The 20,954-nt window shown below is 40.2% G+C and overlaps 1 protein-coding gene across 5 annotated transcripts in view; it reads right to left on the bottom strand.

Moving 5' to 3' along the window:
- The window catches only part of pnoca (prepronociceptin a), a 31,366-nt gene extending 13,193 nt beyond the window's left edge, over window positions 1–18,173 (bottom strand). For 2 of the 5 annotated variants that reach the window (XM_044098658.1, XM_044098667.1), the window contains exons 1-2: window positions 17,765–18,024; window positions 14,034–14,139 (exon numbers count right to left, since the gene is read on the bottom strand). The gene's annotated coding sequence lies outside the window, so the exon portion shown is untranslated. Of the gene's footprint in view, window positions 1–3,211; window positions 3,326–14,033; window positions 14,140–17,764; window positions 18,025–18,111 lie in introns of those variants that run through there. The other 3 variants (XM_044098676.1, XM_044098649.1, XM_044098693.1) reach the window with 3 other exon arrangements.
- Window positions 18,174–20,954: the final 2,781 nt, after the last annotated feature.

Genomic DNA, 20,954 nt, shown 5'->3' on the forward strand with positions numbered 1-20,954 from the left:
CTGGTGGTAAGAGGTCATTCCTTGCAACCGCTCATGATGCAAACAATAAACTTCAAAGAGCTTTTCAAAACTGCATTTTCTGACTCATTTCTGGTGTCAGAGGTGGGATGTTTTGACATGATCCTGTCAGGACACAATGATCTTAAGATATAGTGAAAGTATGGCAATAAATCAAGGTTAAAAACCCACCTGTGTAGAGTTGCTCTTGGACCAAAACAAATGGAACATTGACCAACATATTTGATGTGTATCGACGATTTTAACAAAGGCACTTGACAAAGTGCAATGTCTGTTACTAGTTTTCTCTGTTGTTGATCGTATGACGTGTTTATGATGATTTTATGATGTCTTGTTGTGAAACACTTTGAACTGTCTTGTTGTTGAAATGAAACCAGTAAATTTGATTGTTTGAACGTGATACAGCTACTTGAAATCTAGAAAAAGTTTGTTTAAAGTTGATCTCAATGATAAACAGCAATTAAAAAGCATAAGAACAAAAAAGAAAGAATCACAGGATGTTTAGGGGTGCAAGGTTGCAGAGGTTGGTGCCCATCTCCAGCGGTCACTGGACAGGATGTGAACCCCACGTCCCATGGGGTCACCAGTTCACCAGAGGGCAAGATTCACGCACACACAAACTCAAACCTACAGGCAATTTCAAGCCACCAGTCAACCATATTTTGAGAGTATGGGAGAGAACATGCAAGCTCCATACACAAAGACCACAGATCGCAAGGCAACGGTGGCTCCAACTGCTCCACTGTGCAGCTTGCGCATCTTATTTCCATCCGTCTGATTTCCTCTCTGTCAGCCAAGCCCCTGAACGGTTCAGGCTCATTAAGTACACAGGGGTCCAGTGAAAACAATGAGCCAGATGTGAGCAAATCATATGTGATCAACAGTGTCTCCCCTGGAGCCCTTGCAGGACTTTGAACCTCATGGGTGCACAAATCCTGCTCCATTGCAAACACCTTTTAACATTACAGCACACAAAGTTAAACGTTGACTCATATCACTTTTGAGTAACAAACCTTGCAGATTTTTTTTTATTTGGTTTTTTTAACCTAGTAAGCAGTTTGGCCAGAAATCGTCCTTCAAAAACGTAGCAGTTTTTATTGCATATCCTAAAATAATCGCCTGCAGTGACCACGACAGCATCGTACCCTCACCAGCAGCCATGATCTCACCCAAACAACCTTTCATTATTGTGCTCCTTGAGCCGCAGTACAGGACCTTTTTCTGCGAACCCCTCCTCCCCATCATCCATCCATCCTTCCATCCATCCATCCATCCATCCAGCCGTTCATGGAGTAAACTGCAGCACTAAATCAGACCTTAACGACTATGACTAATCAGAGCCCGCAATCTCTGACCTTTTAGTCCTTCTTTGAGAGATACTTGTGTAAATTGTCACTGCCTTTCCACAAGAACTGGAAACAGGAATTCTTAGCAAAAAGAACGACGACGGAGCTCAGGGTGTGTTATTTGCTCCGACATGCTGATTTCATCACGCTGACTTTGTGAGGTGAGGAATTGTTTTAGCTCACCCAAAAGGCTGAACTACGCAAAGCTTGACCTGGTTTTTTTTGGACAAATTTAAAATAAAAATTCTTAAATTGAACCATTTAGAATTTGAACTGTGTGGGAAAAGGAGTTAAATCCAACATCTGTGTATGACGTCCATTATCTGCACCGTCAAACCAGCTAGATCTTAAAAAACATAAACTGCATTTTATGCAACAGATCGAAGTTAAAAACAGCCTCGCAATCAAATCTGCTGCAAGTACAAAAAAATAATAAAAAATTAAAAACTGCATAGTGGGGCTGCTTGCCTCGCAGTGCCGCTGGTTGATTCTCTTCACAAAGAGAGGAAAACGAAATATTCTTCCTGGCTCTGCTGCATGAAATACACCAAAGACCACATCTGGTCAATCAAGTTAACAATTATAAAAATTCCAAGATGACAAAAGATAGAAACGAAATAAAACATTTAAAAAAAAAGAGGACAGGGCACCAGGAATAGCAGTCATTTTTCCACTGTCACCACATCCTTGCTCAGGAGGAGAGATTGCTGTGAAGTTAATGACCCGATGCAATCACCTGGGCTTCCTTAGATACATAACTTTCTACCAACTGGCTTAATGAGCTCAATTTGCTTTGTTTTCGTAACAAAGATCGAACCAGATTTCACGTAAGAGGATTTTAATCTCTTCATGTAATTATACTAGACTTGACTGAGCTGGTTGTATAGCTTTACATGTCTCAGTATGAACAGGGATTGTTGTTTTGTAAAATTCCACGAGTTACAATTGTCATTATTTGGCTCATTATACATAAACAGAAAAGAACAGTGACAAAGCAATCACATTACACAGATAAATAATAATCATTTTTTACTAATTTAGACAGGGAGAAGCAGTTGTGTCTGCTGCACACACACAGCTCCACCTGTAAATCTAAACTGTGTTTTTGTCTGTTCTGTATTACTTGATCCCTTCACTAATTCAAAATCACATTTTGCCTTTTTTTGTGTGTATTTTTTACCATTTTGTATTTGGGAACTAACTAGTTTAGATGCATGTCAGTTTATTTTCATTTCCTTTTCCTTTTTTTTTTTTTTTGTAGTTTTATGACTTACTGAGATAGTCATAAAAGAGGCACAATTTCAATTTATTTTGCTTCTTTTCCCTTGTTTTAGTCAGCAAACTCTCAACATCACAACCTCTGATTAAAATAACTCCTGGCAGATATCACAGTCCACATTTTATTTCACTAAACAACACGTAGATAACAGGACTTTACTTTAACTCGTCAGCTGTCAGGGCTGGTAGAAAACCTGTGTGCAGTGAAGCACGACCAGCATGAAGCATCCCGCATCAGACGACATCATTTCCAGGCAACGAAAACTACATCAGCACCCATTTTAGTCAAGACGCCTTCCGGTGAAAGCACCATTCCTGGAAACCATTAAAATATCCAAAAAAAAAAGAAATGATGTGGATTCCTTTTTAGCTAGTAAACAAGGAATTCTTCACTGGAAGCCACTTGTGTGTCAAAGCTGAAAACAATAAGACATGTTTTGGAGTTTTTGATGAGCTTCCCAAAGAACCAAAGTGTTTAAAAAAAAAAAAAAAAAAAAAAGCTTCTTTAAAGATTTTTGGATCAAAGGTCAAAGGTCATACCACTCCTCCTCCCCCGAGGCTCCACTTACCTGTGTGAGATTGTGGAGGTCCTTTCAGATTCCTCACCTTTCGTTCCAGTGCCTCGGTCTCAGCGTGGTTTCTCTGACTTCGTGGAGGATGGAGACAGCTGCTCTTATACAGGCCCACCCCTTCATCCTCCTCCTCCTCCTCCTCCTCCTCTCCTTCTCCCTCGTTCCCCCTTTCTGAACTCCCCCCTTTTTCATTAGGGAGGGAAGACCGAGATGCAGACTGGAAGGGCGGAGGTAAAGATGGGTGGTGGTGGGGGATGAGTGATGTAGGTGGGAGGGAGAGAGGGAGCGTGCAAGGAGGAGTGAAAGTCAGTATGATGACAAAATATTGAAGGATTGAGGGACGGAGGGAGGGAAAGATAAAAGTGCGAGAGCATGGGCGAGCGCGGAACGAGCGTGAAGGAAGACGGGTTTAGAAATAGGACCGCTTTAAAAAATGTTTCCCCCGTGACAAAACCCCCCCATCATAAATAACGTTCACATCAAGAAAAACGCAAATCATTGTAAATGAATCACAAAGTCTTAAAAGTTTTGAATTACCAAAAGAAATGATTCTCATTAACGTAGTCAAAGCTGTGGAATAAAAGGGTTTACCCCTTTAGAGACTTCCTCTGTTTTTGCGTTTGGTGGTACGCGCTCGCATGTCTTAGATCTGCAAACAAATTTTTATATCAGACATAAATAAAACAAGTAGATTTCAAGTGATTTAATTTGTTGCAGGAAAAAAAAAAACTTATACAAACCAGCTGCTATCAAGTGTTTGTGTTAGCTAGCCATGAGAATTTGTGAGCACAAATGGCTTGTTTCAGGTCAGTGACCATCAGATTTAAGTTCAGGCTTTGACTATGCCACAAGTGTAAAACCTTAATATAGTTTTTTTTATTTTTTTTTTATTTATTTTCAGCCTTTAAAAGTTGAATATTTGGAATCATGTTTGACGGTATCAGTTAAAGCTGACTTGTTATGTTTAATTGTACAGGTTAGAATAAGTCTATATGGGCGATAAAAAACATGTCTATTATGCTTTTCTTTCCTCACAAAATTATTCTTAGATAACAAGATTTCAGTCTGGTCAGTTCTGTCTATTTTAAGTTCCTTTCAGACTGAGCTTGTTTTAGGGCCTCTGTCACTTTAAATCCAAATCAGCTGCTGCTGGCCACGCCTCCTCAGCTCAACGTCTACACTCGCACATGAAAATGGCTGCAAAAAAATGCGCAATTACATAACCGTACATCTTTGAAAAGCAGAAATGGAGCTTCCTGCACAGCCAACACGTTAATTCAACATCAGAACACTTGTCTCTTTCAGCAGCCATTGTACAGCGCATGCCGCGGTAAAACTAGCTGACCAAACGTGCTGGAGCACCAAAAAACATTAACTTATTTCTAAGAAAAGATGTATGTATTTTGTTTTTAAATCTCGTGAGTTGTTTTTAGAAGCTGTTGACAGATCATAACAGGAAGTAGAAAAATGTGCAATAACTGAATTTTGCACTATAACCATGTCAGGGTCCTGTTTTCTATCTGCAAGTGTCAGAAAGCTAAACAAAAACACGACAATGTTCCGACATGTTGAAGTGTGACAAAAAGGCAAAAACAGAGGAAGTGTGTACTTTTTTGATGCACCGTATGTCCTATAACTGCCTGTAATTATGTCTAATTCAGTGTTTGGGGAAGTTTATGAGGGGAGGTTGGAGGACATCCATGTCACTCCTCCGCCGTTTAGTAGTGACAGTAAGATGTCCTCCAACCCTCTTTTCTAGAAGTGGCAGGACTGTATTACTGTCACTCTGCTCAAAAAAAAAAAAAAAAAAACCCAAAAAAACTCTGCGCTGGAAACAAAAGAATCACGACAAGCATCAATTCAAGAGTTTCTCATTGTGTGTCCGCCGGGACTTCATTATTACGAGCATGCTGCCTGCTTCTCCCTGATTAAAGTTACTGTATCTTTATCCAACGGGAAGCAACGGCAAGCACAGTGAAACACACAAGTCGGTATTATGAGTCAGACAGAAAGTTTGGAATGTTGTTATCAGGGCTGACAGGAAGTATAAGAGAAAATGTTTCATGAACATATAAAGGCATTTCAGCTCTGTTTGATCGTTTAGCAGTAGCTGTTGTTAACCCATTGCTGTCACCGCGGCGATTGTTCAACCAGCATCATGCTGACTGTAGCTGACACTGGTCCTTTCTGTCTTTATGTTTGAAAGCTTAAAAATAGCCAAACTGTTGAAAGTAAACCCCAAACAATCACGACACACAAAGACCGACTTGTTAGTTACACGCAGACGGGGGGGAAAACTGGGATGCAAAATCATGTCACAGCCAACTTTAATCTGCAGCAGGAGCAGCAAATGGTGAGAAATGATGAGTCAATGATGGAGTTTCTATGGCCATGACTGCACTAACAGGTTTCTTTTAAAAATATCACATTTGGGCAGAAAATTAAGAAAAACTAAAGATCTTCTAAACTAAATGTTTAACTTAGGTCTGAGTTAATATTTAGCATGCTAAATATTTAGTTAGTAAAATAAATATTTAATTTGGAGCTAAATATTTAGCTTCAGGCTAAATATTTATTTGGAACTAAATAATTTAGTTGGAAGCTAAATATTTAGCTTTCTAACTAAATATTTATTTGGAACTAAATAATTTAGTTGGAAGCTAAATATTTAGCTTTCTAACTAAATATTTAATTTGAAAGCTAAATATTTATTTATTCATCTAAATATTTAGCTTACAAAAGAAAACTAAATACTTAATTTAGTCCATAAAGTAAATATTTAGTTTGCCAATTAAATATGGAGGCATGTTTAGTTTTCAAACTAAATATTTAGCTGATTAATTATTAAATATTTAGGTTGGAACTCTGACATTTGGAAATAACATGGTGAAAATGTAACTTTGTAAGATGAACACTCCCATATTTTCTATTTTCTTTATGCCCGGCTAAACAACCTAAATTATAACTGTTAACAGTTTTTCTTAGCAACTTTACAAACTGTACCTCATAGAAATCAGGACAGGAGTCAAAATCATTTCACTAATCTGGAATAAAATGACTCTGCGACTCTTGCTGCCTTGCAAACTAAGAAATGGCCGTAAACACAGGTTCTTGCAAAACAGAAGGCAACCTCTCGAGGTCAATAGGCTGTTATTGAGTTTGTCTTTTCTACTGCATGCTTCATTAGCAGATAGCCTTGAGAGGAAAGTCTGCGGCTGGGTCAAATAATTCAATGGACGGACTTTATAATTAAGGCGTTCCACATTCCCAAGTCATCATTTCTGCTCGCCACACAATGCATCACTTGACGCACCTTCAAAGAACTTGGTAAAAATGTCAAGAATGTATCTACTTTCTTAGTAATAACAGTCAATTTTATTTGCAATGCACTGTATATTCCTAGAAATCTCAATAAAATAATTAATTAAAGGACACTAAATTTGAAAATACAGTTTTAAACATTTACATTAACAAGATCAAAACAAGACACATTAACGAACTGTCACACAACACAATTTCCCAGTGGGTTACAGGCATGGTGTGTCTTGTGATTTTTAATACTTTGTATAGACCTTTATGATTACCATTGTGCATAATTAATAGGTTTTTTAATCTTAAAAGATAAAGAGGTCTGTCACAATTAACTCTGGATGGTTGGTTGGTTGTCAGAAAAGTGCCAGAAAGAGTTAAAAAAATAATAATAATTCGACATGATTTAACTGAGCCAAGCTTTGCTCAATTCAAATCAAATCACAAGGCATCCGATCACATGCAAATCAGATTATTAGAGGACAGATAGCATGTCATAATTAGAGCAGAGGCAGGGTCAACGTATCTCATCAGTTCAAAGCTGCACGCGCCTCCGTTCTCACGGACCAAAATAAACAAGAGGAAATAAACCTCCGCGGCACCAGACGAGCAGCGCGCGCTCCGTAATTACGGCTTACAATACCGCCTTATTTGCTTCGCCTCGCGAGTGTCCAACCCTGATTACGCACTCTACTGTTTTGGAGACCTGAAAAGGGACCCGAAAAAAATGCAGGATGAGCAATTAGGCTGCATTGTGAAGCCGACCGCATCGAGCAGAGCGCCGGTGAAGCCAAAGAGCACCGCTAAAGGAGATGTGCTTCCACTGCGAAGTTTGGAAACTGAACCGAAAATTGAACCAAATATAGTTTTTTGTGTGTGTGCGGGGCGGGGGGAAGTGCGTGGGCGTGCGTGTGTGTGAAACAAGCAGAGAAGTAAGTTCAGAAGAGGACTGAAAAACAAGGAGATTGTTCGCCGTGTCTGCCAGGTGGGGACAGATTTTTGTCTATCGAACGGATCATTGTCATTCATTAAAGGCTCGTTAAGACCTTTCCTGTGGGAAATAGCTGGTAGCTAAGTAGTACATTTGTCAGAACCACATCACATGCTTATTTTAGCCTGCATCAAAACAATTTGAAGGCATATGGAACATACATTAAGGGAAAAGAAAAGGAAGAAGCTCTGAATTTTCTTCGCTAGTATTTAAAATCTTGTTCTAGAGTACAAATAATAATTATGATTATGCAACTTTGCTCTAAAGCGGTCCACAATTGTTTGTAATAAATAAATAAATAGGACACCATATGAAAGACTGCATATTTGAAAAATATATAAATATATATAAATTGTTATAATACAAAAACTATTTATGGCAAAGAATAAATTAAAACGCCCCCTCACATTTACTCCTACTTAAAATGGCAAATATTACACAAAGGCTGCAGCAAACATGATGAGAATGTCATTACATGGCATTTTGAATGAAGCTTGCACTGTTTAAACGTCTACTCAGTGCAGTAGATATTGTTTTGGGAACTGGTTGATTGGTCCTTAAAGCTGAAGCTAAAGGCTAATACGACAAGTGTCCAGGTCAAAGTAGACTACCACTGTCTCACTCTTCTCAAAAAACGCCATAGTGGTTTAAGCCACTGCCGTTTTCCAAACCTTTAACCTGTCATTGTGTTTGCATTGGACAGCTATTTCCACTGAAGTCAATGATTATCAGGAAAGGGAGAGTGGAGGCGGCGTAACACCAGCGATCTTCCTGTAGTCAGAGTCATTGCCTAAAACAAGAGGGAAGCAGCATCATTCTATTAGAAAACAACTTATTCCCTGATCGATCCACTTTTTCAACACTCTTCCAGCTACATCTTCCCATTCAGCAGCTTGTGCATGCGTGGTATGGCCTTTTAGGAGACATAACGTCACAACATGCCTTTTATGTTTTGAAGTATTCTTCCAACATTCCACCACCAAATGTCTGTTTTTGTGTTTTCCCCTGTTTTCATTCCTTATTGCCCGTCCTCCTGTCCAGTCAGAGAAAGGACGGCGAGAGGTTGCAGATTTGTCGGAAAGAGATAACGGGCCTTATCTCCCCCCCACCAGACGCCGACACAACTGATCCGATCGAGACTAGGTTAAAACAATTCATTGACTTTTACACCTGAAGGAACGGCTTCAGGAAGGAGGAGGAGGCGGACAGAAGAGAGGAGGCTTGGGGTTATTTTTTTGTCAAAGTAAACATCTTGAAGGAACAATGCGCTTTTTAAAATCATTTATTTGAGTCCAACTGAGGAGATTTACTCAGAATGAGAGTTTTGAGAGGGTTTCAACCTATTTTTCTTGAGGCAACAATTTGCCTTGAGTTGTCCACTCCTCCATCCTGAGGCAAAGGAAAATGTTTTCTACTCTACAAAGAGGTTCAGCAAGTTGGATACCCCAAACCCACCTACTGCAGATTCTCACCGACTGCTCCATCAAGACACTTCCAGATGCCCACTAAGAATTATGCTGAGGCGTACAGAGAAGTGAAGAGAAAGATTGATAGGACTGCCTCACAGCAAAAACACAAAATCTTACCAAGTGTTTTTGGTCTAGTTTCCAGTGCAAATATCTCACAGCACTTGAAATAAGACAAAGCGAAAATGCTAAATTTCTAATTTATTTACAGCATTTCCAGTGTACATTGAAGAGGTAGGTAAAGACCAGTAGAAGAATGTTACTCTGGAATTTGATATTTTTAAGTGAATAAACATTTAAATGGACCAACTCCCTCATCAATCATGCGCTAACACGTGGAAACATGTCATTTTCCCTCCATCCGACATGCCAAAAAGGTTACTGCGACTGCCCCCTTCCCTCTCTGCAGCCGACTGCTGCCACCCGTTCCCGTCTCAGCTGACGATGGCAGAGAGGACCGTCTGCCACAACGTTAGTTCATAGAAACCCCCCACTCCAAATGCTTATTTAAAGCACACTGACAAATCTGGGCTAAAAACAACCCAAATGTAGGGTACTACTAAAGCTGACAACTACCTAGCTAAAATGTCTCCCCTCTTACGAATGCATTTTCATGAAATAATAGTAAAGCATATGAATTAAGAGGAATTGTATTAATTTTTAAAGAGCAAAGTTCAAACCAGGGAGCATGTATGTGTGAGGGGATTCAAAACTTTGGAAAAATCACTTTTTTTCAGAAGCGTCTCCCTTGAGGGAAGAATCAAAGCTCCAAGTCCAGGGTGGTGACCTCGTCGATGTTGGTGGAGAGCATCATTAATGACTCGTTGAAGTTTAATCCTGTGACCAAATGCAGTAAAGTTGGTGTGGTGCCATCTTCTCAGCTAAATGGAGGAGCAACCTGTTGATGCTCGGTGGATTTATTTAGGGAGGAGCCACTAATCCCACCTATTTCACCTGAAAACCTTCAGAAAAACACCAATATTTTTCATAACATATAAGGTGGTGCAGTACTCTAGCAATCACTTTATGATAGCTGTAAGTGAAACGGTGTTTTTTCAATTGATGGTTTACTTTTTTAAACAGATCTTAGGATGGTGGAACTTCTTATCCATAACGTTTGGTTATGAGGTCAATTTCTTTTGGTAGCTACAAGACGGAAAACAGATGCATATTTATCTTACTGCTACGAAAAGTAAGCAGGATGGTAAGGGAGGTAAAAAAAAGAAAAGAAAAAAGGCTTCTTAAGGTCACCACGGCAACCATTAGATGCCATCTTTATCAACAGGATGTTTGGATCTCAATCTGGACCGTGTGCTTCAGTCAAAACTTGTTTTTTTGGCAGCAAATTTTGTCAAAACAATTTATTTCAGGCCCACTCTTAAGCACTTTGATGCCTTGGGTCTTTTTTTTTTTGTCTCCATTGTCTTCACTCAAAATGCAAACTTGGTGACAGAGTGTGCTACTGCAGTAATATATTTGTTTATTCTGAGGCTGTCTGGTCATTTATTTGGGCCTGAGGACCTGAAATAATTTGACCATGTTTATGTGGACTGAGCAGTGCAACAGCCTGTCATACTAAAAATTTATCCTCCCCGTTTCCAGCAAGCGTCCATGCTGGCATTTCATCATCTGGACTGGAAATGTTAGCAGCAGCATATTTTAGGAATGTTTGTAATTTAGTCCACAGCAGGACAATGAGTGTCAAGCAAACATCACTTGTCCTGGTTTTGGCTCCGTCGTACCAGTAGGTAAGGTTTGCCCAGTTCTGTTTGCGACAAGAGGCGAGCATGTGGCCTTACAAACAAAGATGTTGTTTTGTGGGAAAACGTACAAATTTGGTTAATATGTCAGTGTCACGACAACCATCATGAAGCTGTTTGGTTGTAAAAGGCTGGTATTTCGTTGGGGATCGTTTTCAACCGTCCTCAACAGTGTATGAGATGAATCAGATGTCTGCTGTAACGTGGCAGCTCAGTCAAACAGCACAGTTGTGATTATGGAAAGAAAAGCTGAAACGGGTGATGGTGGATCATGTTCTTGAAGTCATGTTCTTTTATGAAACAACAGAACTAGATTTCACGCAATGTCAGACGATACGTCATGGATTACACATCTAAACGTCTTTGCAAAGTTTAAACCAATTTAAAGGGATAGCTCAGATTTTTTTAAGTGAGGTTGTGTGAAGGTATTATTAGTAATAATTATCTTACCTAGGATAGGTAGATTGAATATTACAGTTGGGGTAAATAACTCCTGACTCCTGTTTGAACTGATTTTAATATTCACTCAATTCAAAGCAGTTCAAATGGGAAAGACAGATAATTTGTGGGGGAGAAATAAAATGGGGCTTCTCTGCATTCTCTGGTTCTAACTGCAGAAATGCACAGTTCAGTCATAAACAACCAATCACAGCCACGAGGAGGGTCTTAGTGTTGTCAATCATGCGTGTGTACGCACTGCTCACGCATTCCCCCTTGCTCTCGGCTACACTATGCTTCTTCCCATCAAAGGAGCCTACCATGGATGCTAAGGCTAGTTAGCATGGCCACCCATGACGGCCTGTATGCTATTTCTCTACCATTAGCATACTGAGCAGTGCATACCTGAAGCATACTTGCATACTCCAGCTTTAACATGCAATAATGCGCACAGTGGAAACCTGTGGTGTGGATGTACTGGATGTACGTTTTTTTTTGTCCCATATAGACAGAAAACACATAAAACACACTCGCACACACACACTGTTATTTTTTTAGAAGTGTTTTAAATATTTTAGCGTTTCATCACGCTATTTGTTGAAGGTAGAAATCCCTAGCATTAAATTGCTCAGTGGGTTATACTGACGTAGACGTCCACCAATGTTCCTTCTTGTTTCAAATAATTTTTGTGACCTTTTCAACAAAACCTAATTACTTTCTATAAGAGAAGGGCCCTCGTGCCATTGTGCCTCCTTGCTGTGCGCTCGGAGAAGGAAGAAATTGTTTTGTTCAACCGCCATTGTAAGAAAACACTCTGTGTTAAAATACAGTTCGGTTCTTTAACCAGACGTGAAAACTAAGCAAAAGAACTCTGGTCTTTTTGTTTCATCGCCTGGTGGCTGCAGTTTTGTAGCCGTCGTACGAAGATATGGTATGACTGAAACACAAAAGACTTTGGCACCAGTTGGCATCTCCTACCTAATGATGCTATGAGCGAGTTTAGGGCTTTATAGCAATCAACAGCGACGGCTCCCGTTCACCTGAGTCATTCTATAAATCTCAAACAGGCTTGATGGACGTCTCTTTTCATGATCTCCACTGCTAGCTTTAGTAGGAGCCTCCCTCAACGTCATCGGCTTCATTTAGCAGCAGATATTCAAGTTAGATCCAATTAGGCTTCAATCACACCTCCACCACACCGGCTGATTTATTAGCCACTAAAAGCTCGGTGGTGACGGCCGCATCAGCTCCGACTTATGAGGAAGTGATTGAATAAATATATTCCTCCATAACTTCAGCCCTACGGGTCACTGCGTCTAATCTTCTTTATCGTGAAAGAGAGCCAGGGTGGCACTGCGATTGGGCGGAATAGGAATGACTCATAGCCAGAACTGATGTGGTGGGCGATGGTTGGCATCAATAATCTGCCCAATACCTGTTTAGTGGAACAGCGACGGAAGACGCAAGATGAATGGAAGAAATAGAGAAAATTTAGAGTAAGTACACACCAGTTCAAAACCCGTCCGAGATTTATACCGCGAAGGATAAGATGTATTCTGTCGACGTCCAGACAGCTGGCAGCTTCTGGAAATAAATCACTGATGGAGCCGAGTGTCTGAATCAACAGGCTGGACATTCGTTTTTTTGGGGGGGGTTTTCAAGAAACGATGTGAAAGTACCCTGGGTTAAAGAATTAAAGTTCAAAATCCGAGAAATTAATTTGATAGATGGCAAAAATAAATTACCCATTAATAATAATTAAGCAAAAATAATATCAGCGGCGTGATGCAACTATGGCTGTGTTTCGGCTACAAATGTGCGCTGAGCTTTGTCGTTATTCCGATAGTGCTGAAAAAACACAACACAGTGTTTTGTTAACTAAGAAATGCAATTAAAACTGGACATGAAAAAGTTTGTATGTACAATAAGTCATTAAAAACATGCCACACCATCATCCTCCTGCCTCTTCCCGTCTTCTTCTTCGTGGTTTGCGCCAGTGGCAACATCCAGTTGCTGATCACCTGATTCGTTTCATTAAAAGAAAAAGTTTCCTTTGCAGTTTTGCTAAATAAACCAATTTTGATATGGAAAATGAAAAAAGCAAAAAACAACAAAACACACCGCATCCTAGCGCCAAAGCCTTTTAATCAAAAGATGAACATTGCAGTGTTTCCACTGAGCAAATTTATTTTCAAAACGTCAAATTGCGCAATCATATGGTCAATGGAAACGCAGCCACTGTTGCAGGCGTGTGAGCTTTGAGTTTGACATATTTGAGGGAATCTGTGAAGATAATCTTAATGGTCGCAGTCTGCTAACAAGACAAATAAACAACCGGAGCACAGCACAGTAGACCGGATGGTGGGGAACGCCATGGGGACGACAAACCAACCAGCCATGTTTAGATCAGTGATTAAGGCCGAGCCTTTTGGAAGTCACAACTGCAACTGATACTCTTCCTTCATGCTTGTTTTTTAAATGTCTATTAGAAATTTTAGACCTCTTGTTTTACATCAGTTTGGGGTTTTTTCTTGCAAAAGCTGCTGAACCAGAACCATTAATTTTCTACATCTCCCTCTCAGAGGAGGTGCACTTCTGGGCCTGTACTACAATCAAAAAGCTGCGCTTGGTGCAGCCAGCCACAGCTTGTTTCAGTGTGCATTTCAAAGTTTTCCTTAATTCGTTTTCCATCATGGAGACCATGCCTCTGCTCAACCTGGGGTCAGCTACTCTCTAAAGGCGGCGTCGAGGAAGATTGGCTACGGCTCTGCAAAGCTCAAACTTTCTAACAGTATCAGCAGCTGCTGCTGTTTCACGAACATTAGGTTGCCTGGAAATTGGCTCGTAGCCTTCACCTTGGATTGGAATCGTTTTGCTCTCCCCTTCGACATGTCCACTTTTCCTTCTTTTGTCTGCTCTCAAAGTGCTCACACGACGACTCAGAACAGCGAGGAGGTAAATCTGTAAAAAAAAAAAACAGGAAAAGTGTAAAAACGTAACCAGAATGGCCAAGGAAGGCCAAGCATCTAAGCTGGATACGCAGCTAAAGATTACAATTGCCAATGTAAAATTCTTGATTTTTGGAAGAACAGTTCACCATCTGTGCACTAAAATAGACGTCATGTTTTACATTTTATCTCAGAATTTAAACCAATATCATGACTACGTTCTTGAAATGACTTTATAAAGAATTGTAAGGACACTCGGTGGGGACCCGGAAATTCAACCACACACAGGAGTTAGGAAGAAAAAACAAGTTTAATAAAATATTCAGGGACTGGTCGCTGCTCAGGGAATGGTCATCAAAACACAGCACTGTCATGCAGTGAACGGGTGGAGCAGAAAACAAAAGGTAGAATTGGCTGCTGTGGATCCAAAGATTCTCTCCACAAGGAGATCCAGTGGCAGCACACAGGGACGAAGACGAAGATCAGGCAAAGGTCATACACGGGTAGGCAGAGAGAGCAACCTTAGCTTGAGGGGCAGGCGATACTCGGTGGTCGTGAGGCAAAGCTTGGGTCAGGGTCCAGAAATCCAGAATAGAAGAGATCCGAGAAGGGCTTGGCAAGGGGGGTCAATCCGTGGACAGAAAGGGGTCAAGAAACACAGAAGGCTTGGAGGTAGTGATGTTACGTGATGAGCCGAGGCTTCGAGGCGTGTGTCGAGTAATGGAGGGGGCGTTTCCGTAAAGCGCGTATCGAGGCTTGCTTCATTTAGGGGAGGAGCCGAAAACGATGACGTCCGAGGCCTCGCTGCCCGGCTGTACCACGTGACTGCTTCGGGAAATGGCTCAGATTTTGTCGCTGGTTTGACAGCTTTATAAACCCCACAGGCTCCATTCAAAATGTGGGTTGTTGTAGGCGAGTTGCGGTCAGTTGAGAGAGTGGATAGAGTTTTGATAGTTTGGATAATGGTTATTTAGTTTGAGACAGTTAGTTTGGTGTTTGGAGAGTTTAGGAGAGAGATAGATAGATAGGAGATTTAGGAGCACAAAGACAGGATAGGAGTAGGATGGAGCCAGCGAGAGGTAAGGTGAACTGAACATTTGCAGACGCATTAGGTTTGCTTATGAGGAACTGTATTTTTCACTGTTTCTTATTTTCTGTAAAGGTGAGGTGTTTATTGTGCACCAAGGAGTTGGGGTACAATAATAACACCTCATCCATGCTAAGACACTACCGTGCCTTGCATGAGAATAGGGAGGAAACTGGAGCTTCACCCAGCCAAGGTATTTCATTACTATACTATATACTATACTATAATCATCGGTCACTGTACCCCAATCTGTACAAACTTGCACTTATTTATTTATGCACCCCAGCATCATGTGTGCCATGTGAGTGTGTCTTTTCAAAGGCTGGAGAAGTAGTGTCAAAAAAGAGAAATCCTTTGAAACCTAAAACTGTGGAGAAATTGTTGTTTCTTAATAAAAATGAATGAAATCATCCAAGTTACACAAGCATTAGCCTATTCACTACCCCCTCCCTCGTTCCACAAGCACTTTCACTGTCCTCTGCCTGATTAAGCTCATGCCATTTTTCTAGAGTCACAGAAAAACATTATTACACAACATGCCATATCACATGACACTACTATTTTGGGAATAATTACACAGAGAATACATTCAAACAATATTTTATTGTTCAAACAATATTTTATTGTACACATATGTACACCTTTTGTGAAGTCATTCCCAAGAGCCATAATAGACAAAAATTCAATGCATCACATGTGTTAAGATACAGCGGGCTGTGATTGTACACCTGGCCAGTAGGTGGTTTCGTGTGCACATGAAGCCTCAAGAAATGAACCCTTTCTCGAACCAATTGGCTCAAGTGGTTCAATGCCTCATGAGGCTTCATCTCACCATCACTACTTGGAGGAAAAACGCTGGATTTCTACTGGCTCGTGGCTGTCGATAATCTGGCAAGGAAGCAGAGACTGAGTGGTGTTTAAGTAGGGCGGGGACCAGGTGGAACAGGAAAGCAATCAGTCCTGGCAGGTGAACAGAATGAATGATTAGGCTCAGCATGGACAGACAGAACATGGATCATGACAAGAATACTGTCCGTTGCAAAAACATTTGTTTTGTTTAAACTGTAAAACAAAGGTTTTTGTTGCCAAATAACACTACCAATACTTTTAGTACATTAGTTCAACCATATCAGTTCCAGGATTTGTTTTTGTGTTTTTATCACTTTTAAAAATAAATTGTCGTTAATAGGTTTGGATTTCAGAAAACATTTTAATTAATGTACCATTTTTTTTCTCTTAAATTTTTTTTTCTTTTACAGAAAATGGAAGTGGATTAGGGTTACTGAAAAAAAAAGATTGACTTTTTTCTCAGATGAGTCATTAGAAAACATGCCGCGTCGTCATCCTCCTGTTAACTCCTGTCCTCTACTTCTTCAGGATTTGAGGCAGTGGCAACGTAAGGCTGTCGATCACATGACTCGTGTGATGCAAAAAAGCGTTTCCGTTGCAGTTTTGCAAAATAAACTAATTTAGACATGCTTCTTTTTCCTCGCTCTCGAAATTAGCGTGTTTTCATTAAGAAAAATTATTTTCTAAATGGTCAAATTGCTCAATTATACGGTCAGTGAAAACGCAGCTACTGTTAGAGGTCAACATCATGCATGCCTGTTTTTTCTTTTCTGGCATATTGGCAAAACAAAGTTGAAGAGCAAAGCTCTTTCTGCTCACATCCTCATTAGTTTTGGTGCACCGTGATGACTTGAGGGTTAAAAAAAGAAGCATTTCTAGAAGCAGAAAGCGAAGGAACAGGTGAGAGCCATCTGTGGAAGAAGGAGGAGGTGAGTCACTGATGAACGCTGGATCTGGGGCAGGGGAGGGGGCACTAATAGAGGTCAGAACTATTAGCTAAGAAAGCAGGAGGAGGACAGCAGGCCAAAGCATCGGGGACTGAGAGATGCCCAGCTCAGTGGTTTGGAGTCGTTTCTCCCTCCTGTTGGGTCAGTTAGACCCAAGATGAGAGCCGTGACTCAAGGACTGCTGGATCAGCGATGCTGCAGAACTGTTTAACACTCGGCTTTAAATGCGGAGGAAAAAAAGCTTTCCAGTCACACATCCTTACATACATTTACAACAACAAAAAAAGCACACATACACTGACAAGTCTGTTTTCATTCGTCTCCAGGCTTTATCTGAAAGAGAAAGTGATTGGTATTCAGCCGAGCGAGAACAGAAACACTTTTATCAACCAGTGTTCCCTGGTTGCTTCACTTCAGACGCCTTGTCTTTCTCTCTTCCTCTCCCACAAACACACACACACACACACACCCACACATACACACCCACACACACAAAAGATTCATCCACTTACAACCAAGCAACACATTTTGCAGCTGTCTGAAATTGCTGGCTCGCACAAAGCTCTTAATCAAAAGGATAAACGCTCTTTAAAGTGTGAAAAGGCTCTGAATTTATAGAAGGGATTTGAGTCTTCAGCTGAAATAATGTTGAGGGTAATTTGAACAAAAGTCCCAAAATGCCGCATTTCATACAAAGACTGAACTTTATGTTGTGCAAACATTTTTGTTATGGAGCATGTAAAATATGCATTCACCGGAAGCTGCTTAGTCCACTTTAATCCAACTCTGGTCTGTTTGCCTCGGAACTCCAGTTCGCTTGTGGAAGTGGGAATGCGTAATCAAATCAAAAGCGAACTCTGGTCCGCCTACAAACCTAGGTCGAGAGAACTCTGCAGTTCAAATGTTTTATGTAGATGCTAGTGGACTGGAGACTGCTCCAAATGCAGGACGTCAACTATAGCGTGGGGTATTCTGGGTAAAAACAACCAAAACAACCACGAGAGTCCAGCACTTGCTGGAGAAACTGGTCGGGGTCTTTAACCAAAGGCAAAAGAGAAATCGTAAAACCGCTAAAATCTGACGCTACTCCATTTTTGCTTACATTTTGTGACGAAGGAAGCTGCGCTTAGCTGTTTTTATGTTGCTTCCATCAGTGGATCTTGTTGCAGCGCCACCATAGGCGAGGAGGGGAACAGGTTTTTCAATTAGTTTGGATCGTTTGACACAGTACAGCATGAAAGAGCACAGAACCAAATGAAAATGTAGGAAATGTTTTATCCCTACTTCAACCAAGTCTACTAGTGTGAAAACACCCTGAATCACAAAATCACATCTATGTACATCCACTTGAGAACGTAGGTCGAAATCATGCAGCTTTGAGGAGCTAGTGAAGGGATCTTTGCAGGAGTCTGTTGTAGATAATTTATCTTTTTGGTCTGCTGAATATTCAGCCATTTTTGAAAAAGGCTCGCTGCACATGTTCCTGCTTTGACATCATTTTGTGTATCTGCATCCTTTTACATATGAGGCTGAGACGGACGGCCATATCTGATTACAAAATAATTTTCTGTCTGTTTACTATCCCTTCCTGACTCTGGGAGCTCATCTATTTTTATTTTATGCTCTCATTTGTCTTCATTCTCCTCATTCGTGTCCCCTCATCTCCGCTTTCCTGCCTGTAAACCTGAAAGTTGTGGTCAGCAGAATGTTAATAGGAAAGGTCTCTAGATGGTACAGACTCGAGTTTCACCTTTTACACAAAGCACACACAATCCAACAGAAAAAGAAATTGAATCTTTCTGAAAAAAGTTGCTTTCTTGCAGCTAAGCTTAAAGTAAGCTTAGCCTACCTTAAAACCTGAGTTCAATCCAAGCAAGACATCACTATAGAAAAATGCTTGAAAATGTATCTTTTTCTCACTTTTATTAATTTTTTTGTCCTTATGTTAAAACATTTTTCCATAAATTTTTAATGTCATTGTTTCGGAGAATTCAACAGAAAACAAAAGAATCAAGACTTAGGGCGAAAAATATACTGCAAACAAAACCAGAAGAAATCCAAATTGCAACTTGTGGTTTTTGTTGTTGCTTTGTTCTTTTTATTAAACACAAGATTACCTTATGATAATTTTTTATAACTGGAAGATCTTAGAGTATAAGGGCCATGCCAAGAAAATAAATGGCCCAAATGCTACGTTGTAATGAAACTAGAAGGAAAATATTAAAATTCAACTCATACTGTTGTGTTTTCCCTCTTTTAACCGTTTCTCTACAGCCGTGTGCAGAATTGAAAAAGCTGCGCACATTCAAAGCTTTCCATAGAGTTCAGTCAGCTGGAGGCTTTAAGTCAACATTCCCAGTAAAAAGAGCCAAAAGCGGCTGCAGACTGAACACACCTGGATCAGTTGTACAGTGAAATACATTTGGTTTTACCAACAGGAAAGCTGTTTCCTGACCTCTAACCTGCTGTTTACCGTCAGAGACCAGGTCTTAAAATAATCCTGTCTGTGAGTGACGTGTGAGACGAACCAAACAAACTCCTGCAGCTTCCATATTGAACACCGTGGACCCAGGAAGCACGCGGGCTCATGAGTCGATGCAGGACGAGTCGATGATGGAGCTGCTGCTGCTTTTCGCTGGCTTGTGTCTCTCCAATGGATAAACACTGACAAGCATTCATACTGGACATGCACTGTCACAGCTCCAGCAGGTACAGACAGAAAGATTTTAACTCGATTTGACTCAGAGTTAATTTTGTAGGGTAATGTTTATGTTTTGTCTCATTACAACTCCAAAGAGTTGCATCTATTTAATTGAGATTTTGTGCGAAGGTGAAACACAGTCAGCATAATTATGAAGTAGAAGGAAACTGACTTTTACCTTTTTGTTTTCTAAATGAGAATCTGAAACGTGTGGCAGGCATTTGTGTTCAGTTAAAGCTACCGTATGTAAACGGTATTTTTAAAAATTTTTTAAAAGATTTTTTTTAAAATACATTTTAAACTGTGACTATGTCGTGACAGTAGGGTGTGAGACAGAAAACCATGAAAAGATTGAGCTTCTCTGCCTTCTCCCTGCAAAAATGCAACACTTCCGCTGACAACCAATCAGTGCAGTGAGGAGGGTTTTAATGCAGTTAATCAACCTCGTGTTCATGCTGCTAAATGTGCTAAAGACGGAGAAATAACTTACCATTCAGGGAAAACTGTTTATCCACCATCATCAGTGGTCATGCTAACTAGCCTTAGCAACCACAAATAAGCTGTAGAGAGAGCAAGAGGAGTGAGAGTGGCGTGTACACAATCATGATTGACAGTGCTAAGACCCTCATCCTTGCTCTGATTGGTTGTTTCTGACCAAGCACCTCTGGGAAAAGGAACTGTAGCTTGATTTCTTTTCACAGACTATCTGTCTGATGCTATGCTGTGACGACATAGTGATATTTTTAACAAACATGTATTAAAAAAACTTTTTTTAAATAAAAGTTTCATGTTGTAGCTCTAATAGTTTGATTAATATAATTTGTAGAACCACCTTTGTTGCAATCAAAGAGCAACCTGTGACTTTTTGGTCCTTTTAGAATGGCTGTTAACAACTTTTGCTAAAAAAAAATTAAAGCAAACCAACTAATGTTTTTGAATTTTTGAATATAAATGCATTTTTTACATATCTTAGGAGTTTTTGTGAAAAATGTTTAATCTCAAACCATACCAGTCACATAGTTATTGGTTTTTTTTTGGTTTTAGATTTTTAGATCTTTTTGTCATTAGCTTGGAAACTAAACCCTTTTTTTTTTTTTTACATAATTTTCCTAAAACCTCCCATTAAAGAAAACGTATTCATCCTGGTCTGCCTCAGTAATGAGTTCATGCCCATAAAACTGTTAAAGCCATCAACTTAATAGAGCTCGCCGTAATGGAGGCCCGTGTCGCGGCGAGGGCCTTAG

Source organism: Gambusia affinis, linkage group LG02 (genome assembly GCF_019740435.1).
Source record: "Gambusia affinis linkage group LG02, SWU_Gaff_1.0, whole genome shotgun sequence".
In the NCBI taxonomy this organism is placed as follows: Eukaryota; Metazoa; Chordata; class Actinopteri; order Cyprinodontiformes; family Poeciliidae; genus Gambusia; species Gambusia affinis.